This window comes from Uranotaenia lowii, chromosome 1, assembly GCF_029784155.1.
Source record: "Uranotaenia lowii strain MFRU-FL chromosome 1, ASM2978415v1, whole genome shotgun sequence".
NCBI classification, from domain to species: Eukaryota; Metazoa; Arthropoda; class Insecta; order Diptera; family Culicidae; genus Uranotaenia; species Uranotaenia lowii.
The window spans coordinates 98,980,289-98,995,805 of NC_073691.1; the positions used below are offsets into that span (position 1 = coordinate 98,980,289).

Consider the following 15,517-nt stretch of genomic DNA (forward strand, 5'->3'; position numbering starts at 1 on the left):
AACTTCCCCACCCCCTCCCACCCACAATCGGAGGGATTTTTTTTTCAACAGTACAGCAATAACACTCCATGTCGCTATCTTTCTAAATAATTGCGAACGAATCGATTCCAACTACTAACGAACGAACGACCAAGAAACATACAACAGAGCAGGATCATTCAAAAAATCATGATTATGAACACCATGATTCGATCCGATCGCAAGTTGTAACACACCGTGATCAGGGAGATTCGGGAGTTGTATCCTTCGAGATTCGTAGCTTGTCGTAACCACGCGCAACAAGCCATATAGAAGATACGGGATAGCGTTGCGAGTGCACGCAACAGGATTTTTTCTGTTCTTGCATCTTCGAATCTCTGGTCACTCGTCGCTCTCTGAGATCTCTCCATGCAACATAAGCAGAACACACGGCGTCGTCTGCCAGCAGCAATTTGAACGCGTCCGAACGTTGGTCGTTCGCTGCTCAAAATCGTTAGAAGCGATTTTTTTCCATCGCTGTTGACTTAGCGAAGACGCACACTATTTCACTGGGTATGAATGGAAACAACTCAGAGCATCTCGAAAACAAAAGTTAGTGATCGTTTTGAAAACAAAAGTTAGATGAACTGCGACTGGTAAAATTTTAAAATTTGTTGTATGTCTGTATTTATCTAATTACATAGTTCCTTTTTAGATTGGTTTTCTCCAGCTGCGGCGCAACTTTTCGCCACTGGAATCGGTAAAAGGTCCGTCTGAACATCAGATCGCTTCGGACGCTCTCGGTCTGATGTTTTCATCGGAAAATTTATCTGTTGGCCGCAAGGAAATAATATCGGCTGCTCATAGAATAGCATCTAGTGCTGGTTGCTGATCATCAACTACGGCGAAAAGTGCGACAGGTAAGATTGATAAATTAAATAGTTTTGTTTATTTTCAGCGATTCATAATTTTGTTACTCTTCTCCAGGTCTATTCCCGCCGGGTGTGGCAGTTCCTATATGCTAAGGGGACGTCAACGAGTATGAGATTGTAAAATTTGTTCTGTTTTTATGTATTTACAAATTTTGTTCACCTTTAGGTTGGTTTGTACTGGATGCGGTGCAGTATTTCATCACTGAGATCGGTGGAAGTCCCAGCTGAGTAGCAAACTCCTCCGGTCGTCTTCCAGTTTGTTAGGTGAAATTCCACCGGATGCGGCAAAGGTTTTCGCTTATGGGATCGATGGAACCGGCTGATCAGCAGACCGTCAGGACGCCCTCCAGGATCGAGAACACAATCGGAAAATTCGTCGGTTGACAGGAGAAAAACAAACGGTCACTTTCGAACATCAGAAAGTGATGGCTGCCACTCACCATTTTGGACAAAAAAGTGATGGGAAATAAACTCATTTCACACATTTGATTTAATTAAATTTGGTCCGAAATTCCAATTAATTGCTTTAAAAAATATATAATCCCTTTCGAAACCGTGTCAAATTTTTGAAGATTTTGAGTTGTTTTGGCTCAGACCGTTCAGATGCTGCTTAAAAATGCCTGATTGAAAACAACTCAAAATTCGCGAAAACCCCTATTATTCATATCTGAGTTGTGCCGTTCTAATCAAAATTTGAGTTTCCCCAGTTTTGGCGAATTTTGAATTGTTTTCCTTCAAATTTGAGTCAGGGAGAATTAGAGTGTAAGGCAGGTTCTGATTGAGTCGTTGTATGTTGAGTTTAATTTCATTAAGTTGGTTTTTGCAGTGTTCCCGTTGTGGTACATACCAGTCATGAGAAACGAAAAATAAGAATAAATGGATTGAAAATCCGATCAAAATGATACAAGTTTCGGCTTATATCTGCTGTATCATTCGATATTTGAGGCTAAATTTGGTTTTTAAGTAGCCTAATAGTTCAAGCTTTTCCTTTGGAAACTTTAAATACACAAATTAAACTCTGTATCAGGATTAATTTAGAGAAAAGTTCGAAATCACATATCAAATTCCTCCAAAAAAAGTGGTTTTCGCGATGCGCTTGGTAGGATTGTCACTATCACGGACATCCCTTTCGTTTAACATAGCAGGGCGCGCCCAGGAAAGTCATTCTTGTAACAGTTGTAAAATTATATAGTGATGGAAAAACCTAGTTCAACGAGCAAGCCGTGTTCCAGCAAGATGTCCAGCAAACAGCCGGTTTCGAGCCATTCGGGTCCCAGCCGTCCGGGTTCCAGCCAGCCGAGGACCAGCCAGCCGAGGTCCAGCCAGCCGATGAAATCGATGGCGTCCCGCAAGATGTTCGAGAGGGAGCTTTTCGGAGATACCGACGACATGGACATGGAAGACGGCCCTGGTTACGACATTGGCGTAGACGGTAGCAAGGATAATGCTCCTGTGAGGTAAAGTATTGTGGACAAAAGTGTAACAAGGCAATGAAGAAACGATTGAGAATTAGTGAAAAAAAAAAGAAAAAAGAGAGGTGAAAAAAAATACGAAAGAATAGTTGAAATGCATTGCACGAATGAAAAAAAAAAAGAGACAATGAGAGTACTAGTGAAAAAAAATGTGAAAACAAAGTAATAAATCAGTACATAAATGGAATGAAAGTATGGTAAAAAAAAAAAAAAGGAAAGTTTAATAAGTTCTCATTGCCTTGTACATCAGTTCTTAAGCAGACAATTAAAAATTGATCGTTTCCAGTAAACCGAAACGGAAGAGTTCAATGTCCAAAGAACTTCAAAGGATTTGTGATGAAAATAAAAAATTGCGGATAGAGCTTGAGAAGGCACAGGAATCAATTGTATCTCTACAGTCAAGCCTTAAAGCTGTTCAAGATCGTTCGGAAATTGACTTTTCAAGTGCGACTTCAAGTACCCGGAAAATTCCAAGTAGTTGCGAAGAATCACGGCTTTCATCAACTTTAAATCAATTTTCCTTTTCGTCTTTGAATATTCCGGAGTGCAAAGCATCAATGGATGATGAGGACATCAACAAACATAATTTTTTAAGATGGTCCGAACTTCTTGAGGATTCTCTTAATCTATCGGGAGTCATGGATGAGGCTACAAAATTTACGGTTTTCCGAATTAAAGCCGGAAACCGTTTATTGGAAATATTGAGCAGCACAAAATGTAGTCCAAACTCTCCAGACCAAGTTATGTGCCCCTTTTCAAATGCTATGGATAGGCTGAAAACATATTTTTCAACTAGTTCTGACAAAGCACTTCTTCGAAGAAAGTTATCTTTAACCACTCAGAAACCGGATGAAACTGATATGAAATATGTTATGAGAATTGCAGCAGCAGCTCGTCTCTGTGAATTTGGAGAAGAAAAGGAGTTCGACGAAATATTAGAAGTGATTTCTCAACACGCTATTCGAAAGGAAGTGCGCTCAACTGCTCTAAAATTACAGTTCCGCAAGAGTTCGTTTCAGGAACTTGTTGCCAAAATACGACAGTTAGAGGTGATAAGAATGAACGAGGAACATATAGGACGGAAACATAACCAAACAGCGACATTGGCCCAAGTACAAGCACCAGCAGAAATAAATGTTTGTGCTTCCACTAACGTGTCTCGTTCATTCAAAAGTTCAGGCGGAATTCGCTCAGGTCGAGCTCAATTTGGTAAGCCTTATAGAGGTGCTTTTCAACAGAATCTTCGATTCCAATCATCGGGAAATGTATATAAACAAGGCACACAATTTCGTCCACCATATTCTTCGATGGAATTTTCTGAAGGTTGCTTCCGCTGTGGGAGTGTTTATCACCGGGCACGCACTTGTCCAGCTCGGGACGAAATTTGCACTGGTTGCAACAGGCTCGGGCATAATCAGAATGTCTGTCGTTCAAAAATCGGCCCTAGTAGGCAGCTAGCTATTGAACCTCCACCTGTCACGAAAGGTTCTGATGTTGAGAAAAAGGAAGACATCTTAAAGATAACCGATGACTTTAATACAAGCAAGTTTGCTCAGATCAAAGACAGTGGAATAATTAACGGTGAAATAGCTGGGTTACCATGCCAGTTTTTAATAGACTCGGGAGCTCAAGTGAACACAGTAACGTTGGATGTTTTTGAAACACTGTGCAAAGAAGAAAAATACCTTTTACTGCTTTACAGCGTAAATAATAAATCGGATAGGACTTTGAAAGCATATGCAACGGAAGGCGATATAAACGTTTTACATACATTTGAGGCAGAGTTGTACATTTCGAATGATCGTCCTAAGCTACTGGAAAAGTTCTATGTTGTCAAAGAATTAAAGTCTTTATTGGGCAGACCTACAGCTACACGATACTGTATATTACTTTTGGGTCTTCAAGTGCCAATAGTTTGTTCAAAGGATTCTGCAAGCTGCTTTGGAATTGACAAACACACTGTTTTTCCCAAGTTTAACATTCCTCCCGTTCAATTACAATATGATAAATCAAGACCTCCATGTCGTAATGTGTTCATGAATATTCCAATACCCATTAAACCATTGGTCGAAAAAAGACTCAACGAACTCATGTTGTCAGATATCATTGAATTAGTAACCGAAGGAATGGATACATCCTTCTGCTCGTCTCTCATGGTGGTACCGAAAGGTAAAGATGATTTTCGGTTGGTGATTGATCTCCGTGGTCCAAATCAATATATTCAAAGAACACCTTTTTCTATGCCTACACTAGAAGAAATTCTGGCTGAATTGAACGGCGCGGAATGGTTCTCTACGATTGATTTAACGAATGCATATTTCCACATTGAGCTACATAGAGACTCGCGACATCTTACAAATTTCTGTACGGAATTTGGTATGTTCAGATTTGTTCGATTACCGTTTGGCCTCTGCAATGCCCCGGATATATTCCAGGAAGTCCTACAAAGGAAAATTTTACACGACTGCAAAGGATGTAAGAATTATTTGGACGACGTGCTTGTATACGGAAAGACAAAAGAAGAGCACGATGTTAACTTAGAGTTGGTTGAACTGCGTTTAAAAGAGCACAATGTAAAGATTAATACCACGAAAAGCGTATTTGGCAGCCAGTCTGTTAAATTTTTGGGGTTCACTCTTACAGCACAAGGCTGGAAAATTGAGGAGGAAAAATTAAGTGCGATTAAAAATTTCCGGAAACCAGAATCTTGCTCAGAAGTGAAAAGCTTTCTTGGATTAGTAACGTTTATTGACAAGTTTCTGTTGAAAAGAGCGGATAAAACAAAATACCTACGACGTTTAGCAAACTCAGAGTCATTTTACTGGACACTAGATGAAGAGAAAGAATTTCAATTTTTAAAGAAAAACGCATTAAGCACAATTCAGACCTTGGGTTACTATAGCCCCTCAGACAGGATCGAACTATTCGTGGATGCTTCAACAGTAGGCTTAGGTGCCGTCTTGATTCAATTTAATGACCAAGGAATTCCAAGAATATTGGCCTGTGCCTCAAAGGCCTTAACAGTGACAGAAGCGAAGTACCCCCAAACTCATAGAGAAGCTCTGGCAGTGGTGTGGGGTGTGGAACGATTCAGATTTTATCTTACTGGTAGATCATTTGTTGTCCGGACGGATGCTGAAGCGAACGAATTTATTTTTGGTGGTAGTCATAGAATCGGCAGACGGGCAATTTCCAGAGCTGAAGCCTGGGCTTTAAGATTACAGCCTTTCGATTTGACTATAAAAAGAGTCCCTGGTAAAGATAATTTGGCGGATGTGTTATCACGAATGATAAAATACGCACAAGAAGCTATTCCGTTTGAAGAAGACGATGAGTGCCATCTGCTATATTCTCTAGACATTGGACGGATGGGAATAACATTAGCAGAGATCGAATCAGCATCAGAAAAAGATAGCGAATTACAATCTTTGATTCAAGCTTTGCTGTCAAATGAGTGGCCAACTTATCTTCGGAAGTTTGAACCTCACAAAAACGAATTATACCGTGCAGGCAATTTGATTCTTAAAGACAACCGAATAATTCTTCCCACTGAATTGCTTCTGAAAGCGTTGTCTTTGGCTCATGAGGGACACTTTGGAGAAGTTGGAATGAAAAGAATAATGAGAGAATTTTTTTGGTGGCCCAGGATGTCGGTAGAAGTTGAACAATTTGTTAAAAACTGCGACTCTTGCCAAGTATTATCTAAGAAAAACAAACCAAACCCGATTACTAGTAGAACATTGCCAGAAGGGCCATGGGAATCTTTACAAATCGACTTCTTATCGGTTCCACGATGCGGATCAGGAGAATTTTTAGTCGTTGTGGATCTGTATTCACGGTGATAGCATCGTCAATAGATATTGATAGAAAGAAGTACTGATTTAGTTGACTTTTTCAGGTATTTACATGTCTCTGAGATGCACAGCACTTCTGCAGAATGAACGAATAAAGCCCTCTGTGAAATTTTCAAGAAATGGGGTTATCCCAAGTTTATTCAGAGTGATAATGGCCCACCTTTCAGCAGTCCAATGTTCATTGAGTTTTGGGAAGAAAAAGGAATCAAAATACTTAAATCGATACCTTTGTGTCCGCAAACTAATGGCGCCGTTGAAAGGCAGAATCAGGGTATAATCAAAGCCCTGTCAGCTGCAATAATAGAGAAAGTCAACTGGAGAAGAGCATTAGAACAATACGTTCATAATCATAACACGTTAGTTCCTCATTCTCGTTTGCACATTACACCGTTTGAAATGCTCGTTGGATGGAAATACCGTGGCACATTCCCTAGTCTTTGGAGGGACGTAGGTGCTGCAAAACTTGACCGTGAAGATCTTCGTGAAAAAGATGCTGAAACCAAGCTACAAAGCAAAAAATACTGGGACCAGTCACGAGGAGCAAAACAGTCGGGTGTAGCTGTTGGAGACATGGTGAGAATACTCCAGCAAAAGAAGCGTAAAACAGACCCCTCGTTTTCATCTGATTGGTACAGTGTTGTGAGCATACATGGTCCCAAGGCTGTTCTCATAAGCCGGAACGGTGTTTCTTATACAAGAAGTCTGAATGATTTAAAAAAAGTTAGCAGCTGTGAGCGACACCAAAACAGTGAAAATTTTCCACCTGCAGTAAACTCGGGGTATGGTATGGTAGACTTATCGAGTGATCAATCAGTTAATAATGAAAACATTCCCGAGGAAATTGCAACTGGACGACAAACTCGACGTCAAATAAGAAAGCCGGTTCGCTTTGATGATCAATTTATTTACTTTATATTTGAATAAATCTAACGTTTGCGTATACCTAAAAATATATTAATAAAATAATCTCGAAATAAAGGCATTTTAGTCATTTCATTTCATATAGAAAATAACTGTGTAAAACAAAGAAAAGAGTAGAGACGGAGAGTATTGTGGTACATACCAGTCATGAGAAACGAAAAATAAGAATAAATGGATTGAAAATCCGATCAAAATGATACAAGTTTCGGCTTATATCTGCTGTATCATTCGATATTTGAGGCTAAATTTGGTTTTTAAGTAGCCTAATAGTTCAAGCTTTTCCTTTGGAAACTTTATTTGTTATTTGTTATTTATTTCTGATCAACGGATCACATGTTGATCCCAATGATTACTTAAAATTAAGGTTAAAAACAAAACATTTAAATCTAACTATGGGGATCTCAAGGCCCTAATCACTTTTCTTCGGAAAACATCCCTCGAAATGTCGAAGTCAAAATGCTCCGAAAAACGGTTGAAAGATTTCATTGCACCGATGAGGGCGCTGTTAGCTCCGTAATTGTTCATTCGAAAGGGAATGTACAATTGAAGATCCTGATTCCTGAATCCACGGGGTCGTACACTAAGCGGAATAGCCTCCAATAGCGTGGGACAGTCGATTCGCGATGTCAGGAGGTCGGCGACAAATGAGGCACGTGTTGCTTGTCTGCGGGCTTGAAGGGTGTCGATATCTATGAGGCGGCATCGATTTTCGTAGCTAGGCAAGCGAAAAGGGTCTTGCCAGTTCAGGTGTCTAAGGGCATATCGCAAGAATCGCCGCTGAATGGTCTCGAGCCGATCGACACCGTTCTGGTAGTAGGGACACCAGACAGCTGAAGCGTATTCAAGGATGGAACGAACAATGCTGCAGTATAAACTTTTCAAGCAATACACGTCCTTGAAGTCCTTCGCCACTCTAAAAATGAAACCGAGGCTTCTGGATGCTTTGTCAATCACATAGTTGGTGTGTGCCTTGAATTCCAGGCGCTGATCTAAGATTACGCCAAGATCGTTAACGTGATTCACACGTGCGATGGGTTCGTCTCCGAGGAAGTACTCCGCAATTAAAGGCTGCCGCTTACGAGAAAAGCTGATGATTGCACATTTGCTGCGGTTTAATGGCAGGCAGTTAATGTCACACCACTCAGCGAAGAGGTTGAATTGACGTTGCAGGAAATTGATGTCGTCGTTGTCGTTTATGGTGTAAAATAGTTTTAGGTCATAGTTTTAGGAGTGACAACACGTCGTTGAAGTAAATTAGGAAAATAATCGGTCCGAGATGGCTACCTTGAGGCACACCGGAGGTAGCAGGAAATTGCCTGGAAAAGGTGTCACCCGTTCGAACAATCAATTTACGACCAGTTAAATAACTGCGGAACCAGCCGAGTAGAGTACCACAGAATCCTAAGCGTTCGAGTTTACCGATGGCAATTTCATGGTTCACCTTGTCGAATGCAGCAGACAGATCGGTATAGATTGCATCGGTTTGAGATTTGGCAACAAAACTTTCATGCACAAAAGAAGTGAACGTTAGCAAGTTACTTGTCGTAGAGCGTTTGGGCATGAATCCGTGTTGATCATTGGAGATGTTATTTTTGCAGTACGTGAAGAAAGGATCCAAAACCACCAATTCGAATAGTTTGGCAATCGAACATAAGGCAGAGATTCCACGGTAATTGTTAACATCTCTTCTATCTCCTTTTTTATGTACCGGGAACATGTAAGCTTCCTTCCAAAGTAGAGGGAAGGTGGCTCTATCTAGCGAAGCTTGAAAAATGAGCCGAATAGGGGTCAGCAAGACAGGCATGAAACTTTTTAAAAAAGCAGCTGGTATCCCGTCCGGGCCCGTAGAAAAGGAATTCTTAAGCTTCGCTGCTGCTCTAGAGATGGCTGCCTCCTCGATTTCAATACCATTTATTGAGAAGCCCGATGGCAAAACGTTCCTGACAGCGCTATCTATATGTTCTGAGGATGTTGAAGCTGAAGTGAAGATGCTGGAAAATTTTTGGGCGAAGAGATCGCAGATACCACGGTCAGAGTTCGCCGTTATGCCGTCTAAGAACATGTTTGAAGGTATACCAGGTTCTTTCCGCTGACTTTTTACGTGTTTCCAAAACGATTTCGGGCAAGTCTTGAGGTTACGTTGTACGCGACGTAGATAGTTATGGTAACAACGTTCACTGGCTTTTTTATAAACGGAGTTAAGTTTACGATATATATCCTTAGTATGCGATGATTTATGCTTCTTGTAGTTTCGAAGAGCACATCTTTTTGCCGTCTTCAGTTGTCGCAGCTCAGTCGTGATCCAAGGGATTCGCATATTTCTGCTGTTAGAGCGTTTTGGGACGTGGCGATCGATGACGTAATTCAGAATGTGTGAAAAGGTATCAGCGGCAGCGTTGGGATTAGAAAGATCAAGCTCAGATACCCAGTCGATAGTGCCTAGAATGTGAGAGATGTCATCGAAGTTGGCGTTCTTAAAGTCGAGGTAGAAGGTCACTGGTTTTTCTACTGCAGCGTTCAGCCTAGTTACTTCGAGTGATGCCATGAGAGCAGGGTGATGTGGGACTACTTTAACAAGCGGTGCAGGAGCGACTTCGATGGTCGGTAAACGAGGTCCATCATTGGCAAAGCAGAGGTCCAGCGTACGACCGTATTCGTTCACCACATCGTTGATCTGGCGCAAGGTCGCTGCACTCAGGGAGTCCAATATGATGTTTGAAGGCGCCGAAAAAGTAGAGCGTGCTGGGTCTGGGTACAGAAAGCTGCCATGGATGGAGCACCACTTCAAACCGGGCATATTGAAGTCGCCAATGACTAGTAAGTCATCTTCAGGAGCGCAGAAGGAGCTAACTTCGAAGATGCAGCGAGAAAACGACTCGGCGAGGGCAACATCTCTTGAGCGATCGGGTGGCAGATACACTACACATACGTACAATTTCCGGTCTACAAGATCAATGCGAATCCATACAAGTTCCAGATCGCACCAGGAATTGTTGTCGATGAACTGCGCTGGAAGATTCGACTTCACGGCAAGTAGTACCCCGCCTCCACTGGACTTTTTGCTGTTTCGGGCGCTACGGTCACAGCGGAACACTGCGTAATCAGGGCCGAAGATCTGACTTGATAGTGTGCGGTCATTCAGCCATGTTTCCGTGAAGGCGATGACGTCATAGCAGGAACACGAAGTTGCGAGCAGGTAGTCGGTCAGGCAGGAATTGATACCCCCCACATTCTGGTAGTAAAGGGTAATGGTATCTAAAGGACCCGGAGCGGATCTGGTGAGACGTGCACTAGAAGGTGGAACATCATCAGGCACAGGAATACAATCAGGGGTACCATACTTGCCTGAATTCACAGGCTGGAGAACCCCTTCGCCGCAGACGAACTCAGGGCCGGGACGACTGATGACGCTGGCAGGAATCAGCGCGACTGAGTCGAAGGGCTCAGGGGTCTCCGAAATGCCTAGCTCGTTGCGTCCCGGTGTAGAAACCCCAGAATAGTTGGAGATGTTCTCGTTAGGTGAGTGGTTGCCGAAGTAATACTGGCTGGAGTCAGCGCTGTTGGTACGACTGGAAACCGAAAAAGCGTCACGCGGTGTGAAAGTTCCAAAGGACAACTTATACTTGCCTGTCGATGCAGGCTGGAGAACCTCGTCGCCGCAATCGAACTCAGGGCCGGGACGACTGATGCCGCTGGCTGGAAACAGCGCGACTGAGTCGAAGGGCTCTGAGGACTCCGAAAGGCCTGATACGTTGCGTCCCGGTGCAGAAAACCCAGAAGAGTCAAAGAAATTCTCGTTCGGCAGGTGCTTCTCGAAGCGATACGGGCCAGAGTCAGGTATATTGAAACTGCTGGGGTTCGAAATTTCGTTACGCAGTGGAAAAGTTCCGAAAAACAATTTGTACTTGCCTGTCGTTGCAGGCTGGAGAACCTCGTCGCCGCAATCGAACTCAGGGCCGGGACGACTGATGCCGCTGGCTGGAAACAGCGCGACTGAGTCGATGGGCTCTGAGGTCTCCAAAAGGCCTGATGCGTTGCGTCCCGGTGCAGAGAACCCAGAGGAGTCGAAGGTGTACATGTTCGGCGGGTGCTTGTAGAAGTGATAAGCGCCGGAGTCAGGTAAGTTGAAACAGCTGGGGATCGAAATTTCGTCACGCAGTGGAAAAGTTCCGAAAAACAATTTATACTTGCCTGTCTTTGCAGGCTGGAGAACCTCGTCGCCGCAATCGAACTCAGGGCCGGGACGACTGATGCCGCTGGCTGGAAACAGCGCGACTGAGTCGATGGGCTCTAAGGTCTCCGAAAGGCCTGATGCGTTGCGTCCCGGTGAAGAATCTGATAAAGTCGGTAGGCCGTAAGAATCCTCCATATCCCCATTGTCGATACGGGAGAAAGATAGTAGGAGGTCGTCGTCAAGTCGAAGCGTTGTAGGGATAGCAGATGGTCCATCATTATCGTGAGTTTTGGTTAAAACCCCGGAGTAACATTGCCAAACACATGAACAAGTCGACCGGATGTACCAATCGGAGTGATTTGGCTTGTGGGTGCTATTTGAGGTATGCGGTTTCGAGTGGTTTGCCTGTACAGGTTTTTTGAGCCGGAGTCCTCGAATTCACGAAACAGTACACCGGCTGGCCATGTGCTCGCGTCTAATGCCACAGATCTCAGGCTAAGGTCCACGCCGACCTTGAATGACACTGACTTGAGTAGAGACAAGTCGGTGTCTTTCTTTACCAGGAGATGAGCCTCGGCGGAATCGCAGGATAGGCATTCCTTTACGAGGTCTACGATGTCATCGGTCGTGACGGTATTTTGAAGTCTGGCCAAATAAATCCAAAATTTCTTTTCCGGGGGGGCGACGGTAGCAACACTTTTTGCTGTTGTTGTTTTAGTGCCCACTACAGGGGTAGCCATTGACTCGTGATAGGCCCTTGGAAGGTTATCGGTGCGACGACGTTTATTCGGCTGACTATCGAGGGTTGGCCAGGGGCTTGCTCGATTTGACGGGACGTTCGGACGAGAGCTAGAAATCTTTTCCAAGCTGGCATTAATCTTCACTAGCTCAGCTTGGACATCGGAAATGACTGAATCATGCTTTTCTCTCATATCACGAAACACAGTTTCGTAACTAGCTAAAGCACGTTTGAAAGTCACGTTCGTCATAAGCTTAGTACATTCCTCGCACAGCCAAATAAAACCTCTCACTTCACTTTTGGCCTTGAAGAGCGATGGAGTAAGGCCAGCACACTTAAAGTGAGAAACGAAGCTACAAAAGCCTTGGCACCTGACGCTGTCGTTTTCGCTTACCGGCTTCGAGCATTTATCACACGCCATGTCGTAAGATCTTTTCGAAGAAAAAATTCCGATTCGACAAATCACGAGATTACCGGATACCGATTTGTGTCAGTGTTTGAGCTGCAGTCTGTTCGCCGAATATCTGTGCCGATCGAATAACCAAAACAAACAGCGGTTGCGATGGCGGACAATAGCCTCAAAAGCGAAAATCAATCGTTGATTTTGCAAGCAAAAAACGGATCACAAGCACTTTAAAGGAACGCGAAAACACTGATAACTTCCCGGACACACTCAGTAAAGGTAAGAAACAACAATAAAAGCCTAAGCGACAAATAAAACCATTAAAAGCAATCAAAAATCAAGGACGAAGGAAAACACGTCTAGACAAATGTCTTTGGCCTGTTCGAGACTCTTTAAATACACAAATTAAACTCTGTATCAGGATTAATTTAGAGAAAAGTTCGAAATCACATATCAAATTCCTCCAAAAAAAGTGGTTTTCGCGATGCGCTTGGTAGGATTGTCACTATCACGGACATCCCTTTCGTTTAACATAGCAGGGCGCGCCCAGGAAAGTCATTCTTGTAACAGTTGTAAAATTATATAGTGATGGAAAAACCTAGTTCAACGAGCAAGCCGTGTTCCAGCAAGATGTCCAGCAAACAGCCGGTTTCGAGCCATTCGGGTCCCAACCGTCCGGGTTCCAGCCAGCCGAGGACCAGCCAGCCGAGGTCCAGCCAGCCGATGAAATCGATGGCGTCCCGCAAGATGTTCGAGAGGGAGCTTTTCGGAGATACCGACGACATGGACATGGAAGACGGCCCTGGTTACGACACCCGTATATTGTTATCCCATAGTCTATTTGGGATCTTATAATTGCCTACCTTGAGGTAACCTTTGATTGTTTTCTCTTTTAATTTTTTCTCTTTTGTATTCAAGATAACATTTGTGTTGTTAAGATATTGTTGTATTCATTCCACTATTTTAAGTGGTATTTTTATTCTATCCAATATTTTTAGTAATATGGGAACATCGACTGAGTCAAAAGCTTTAGTTAAGTCTATAAAGATTGATAAGGGTTTTTCCTTTTTCTTTTCGCATCCATCACAATTGAAATTAAGTGGTTTATACAGTCTATGGATGATAATTTTTCTCTGAATCCATAGGAATAATCAGGTAAAATATTATTCTCATTTAAATAACTATTGTAACGAATGTCCTTGTACCCGAGCTATCAACAGCTTAAGCGCCACTCCCGAACCCGAGAGGCTGTAGATGCGTGCTTTCCGTCCCGGCAAGAGACTTATCTCAAGGCGGGCTAGTTAAAAGAATAGTTGTTCTATCTCATTCGCTTAAGCCTCCGACTAACCAAGATGCGACCCTAACTCTTAATATTTCATGGAAGGGGATGCAACACCCACAACTGGGCGACCAAATCAAAATCTCATCCCACGCAACCCCAGAAAGCACAATCGCCGACGATCTCCACCAAAACCCCACACACATCAATTGAGCGAGACAAATTGTGTCGTAATTTCTACTGCTGTATTCAAAATTTTGGCTTGTTCCCTAGGTGACGTCACGCAGTATAAATTCGCTCTTATTGCTAACACATAAATTTCTCTTAAGACTAATCTGACCTGGTTGTTTCAGCTTACAACTCGAATCATGCACATCTGCAGTCACATGCACGGGATGGTTGGTGTCTTGACCTGGACACAACGCGGAGCAACTCAGCCTTTTCCAGACCGACAACGGACAGCACGTGGCAGGGGCCGACTTGGGATAGCTCAGGTTGTGGCCTCTGTTGACACGGCTGTGTATGTGTGTGTGAACCGTAGGGAGAGCAGCGGTTTTGCTAACCACTTAATGGCGGGCTCTACTGATACTGGTAGCGATATCACAGTCTACACACTATGTTGATCGAAGCACGTGGTCCACAGTTGACTTTTATTGGCGAATCCTTACGACCAAGGGCCAAAGTACCACGAAAGGCGACGAAACTGGTCTTGAGCTCCAAACCAACTCCCACGTTGAACGGTGGGTCTCTGCTGTTCAACGAGTATGTCAGAATTGCATGTGGTTTAATTTAATTAACCCTTAAATTACCTGCAGAATCTTCTTATTTTTCTTGCACTTATTCGACGGTTATAAGTGGCTTCTATCGTTAGCACAAGTTTGCCTAAATAGTGATATCATTACTAAAAGTTTAACGTAACATCCAAGAATCTTGATACTCACTAACTCAAATCACAAGCACGATCCGGGCACAATTTATTTGCCAAACTGAATTATTACAATAATTCGGTATCGTGTAACTGAAACGACTCTAACAGATTGTAACAAATTGTATAATTAGTGAACCAAGCTACAATATTTGAGTCACATGTGCTTCACTTACTACAAGTGTTTAGGCAAACTAGCTATGTGCGGAATCTCGATATTAACCGTCGAACGAAAACTACCAACTGAAGTTGCGGCAGCGAACTAGACTTGCTAAAACCCTCCCAAGCTACGTCGCAGCAATCGGTGGCAGAGCCACCGGCAATTGTGTGAGTTGCATCACTTTCCATGGTTCCTAAACTGTTGGGCTTTTGTCTTTAACTCAAGGACGATTGGTGCGATGGGTGGTTTTTTTTCGAAATGTCTCTTTTTGCATCCTAATTAGCAAGCAGCAAAAGTGAATGAGATCACTTGTGGCACTCAACTATGTTTCAACGTTCGAATAGCACATCAACTGTCTCTAGGGACCGGAAGATGGCGCACTAAGCGGTTAATGGAAAATTTTCTACAGAAGCTTGTATCAAAAATTATCCACGTTCGCGTAATATTCCAAAACGCACCATTAAGATACTTGAAGGTGTTTTAAGGAACCTATATTGGAAATCTAAACGACATGTCAAAAATGTTTTTCAAGAAGGTCGATGACGTTCGCGTAATATTCTAAAGAGGACCATTAAGATACTTGAAGGTGTTTTAAAGAATCTATATGGGAATTCTAGGCGACATGTCAAAAATGTTTTTCAAGAAGGTCGATAACGTTCGCGTAACATTCTAAAGCGCACCATTAAGATACTTGAAGGTG

At 43.0% G+C, this 15,517-nt stretch overlaps 1 protein-coding gene and 1 long non-coding RNA gene across 4 annotated transcripts in view; one reads left to right on the plus strand and one right to left on the minus strand.

Moving 5' to 3' along the window:
• Nucleotides 1-15,517, minus strand: part of LOC129744934 (structural maintenance of chromosomes protein 3) — a 122,832-nt gene that overhangs the window by 92,270 nt on the left and 15,045 nt on the right. The window lies entirely within an intron of this gene.
• LOC129745005 (uncharacterized) lies at nucleotides 3-1,539 on the plus strand. The gene is made up of 4 exons (XR_008737060.1): nucleotides 3-614; nucleotides 674-878; nucleotides 946-997; nucleotides 1,057-1,539. It is a non-coding gene; the product is annotated as an uncharacterized LOC129745005 (long non-coding RNA).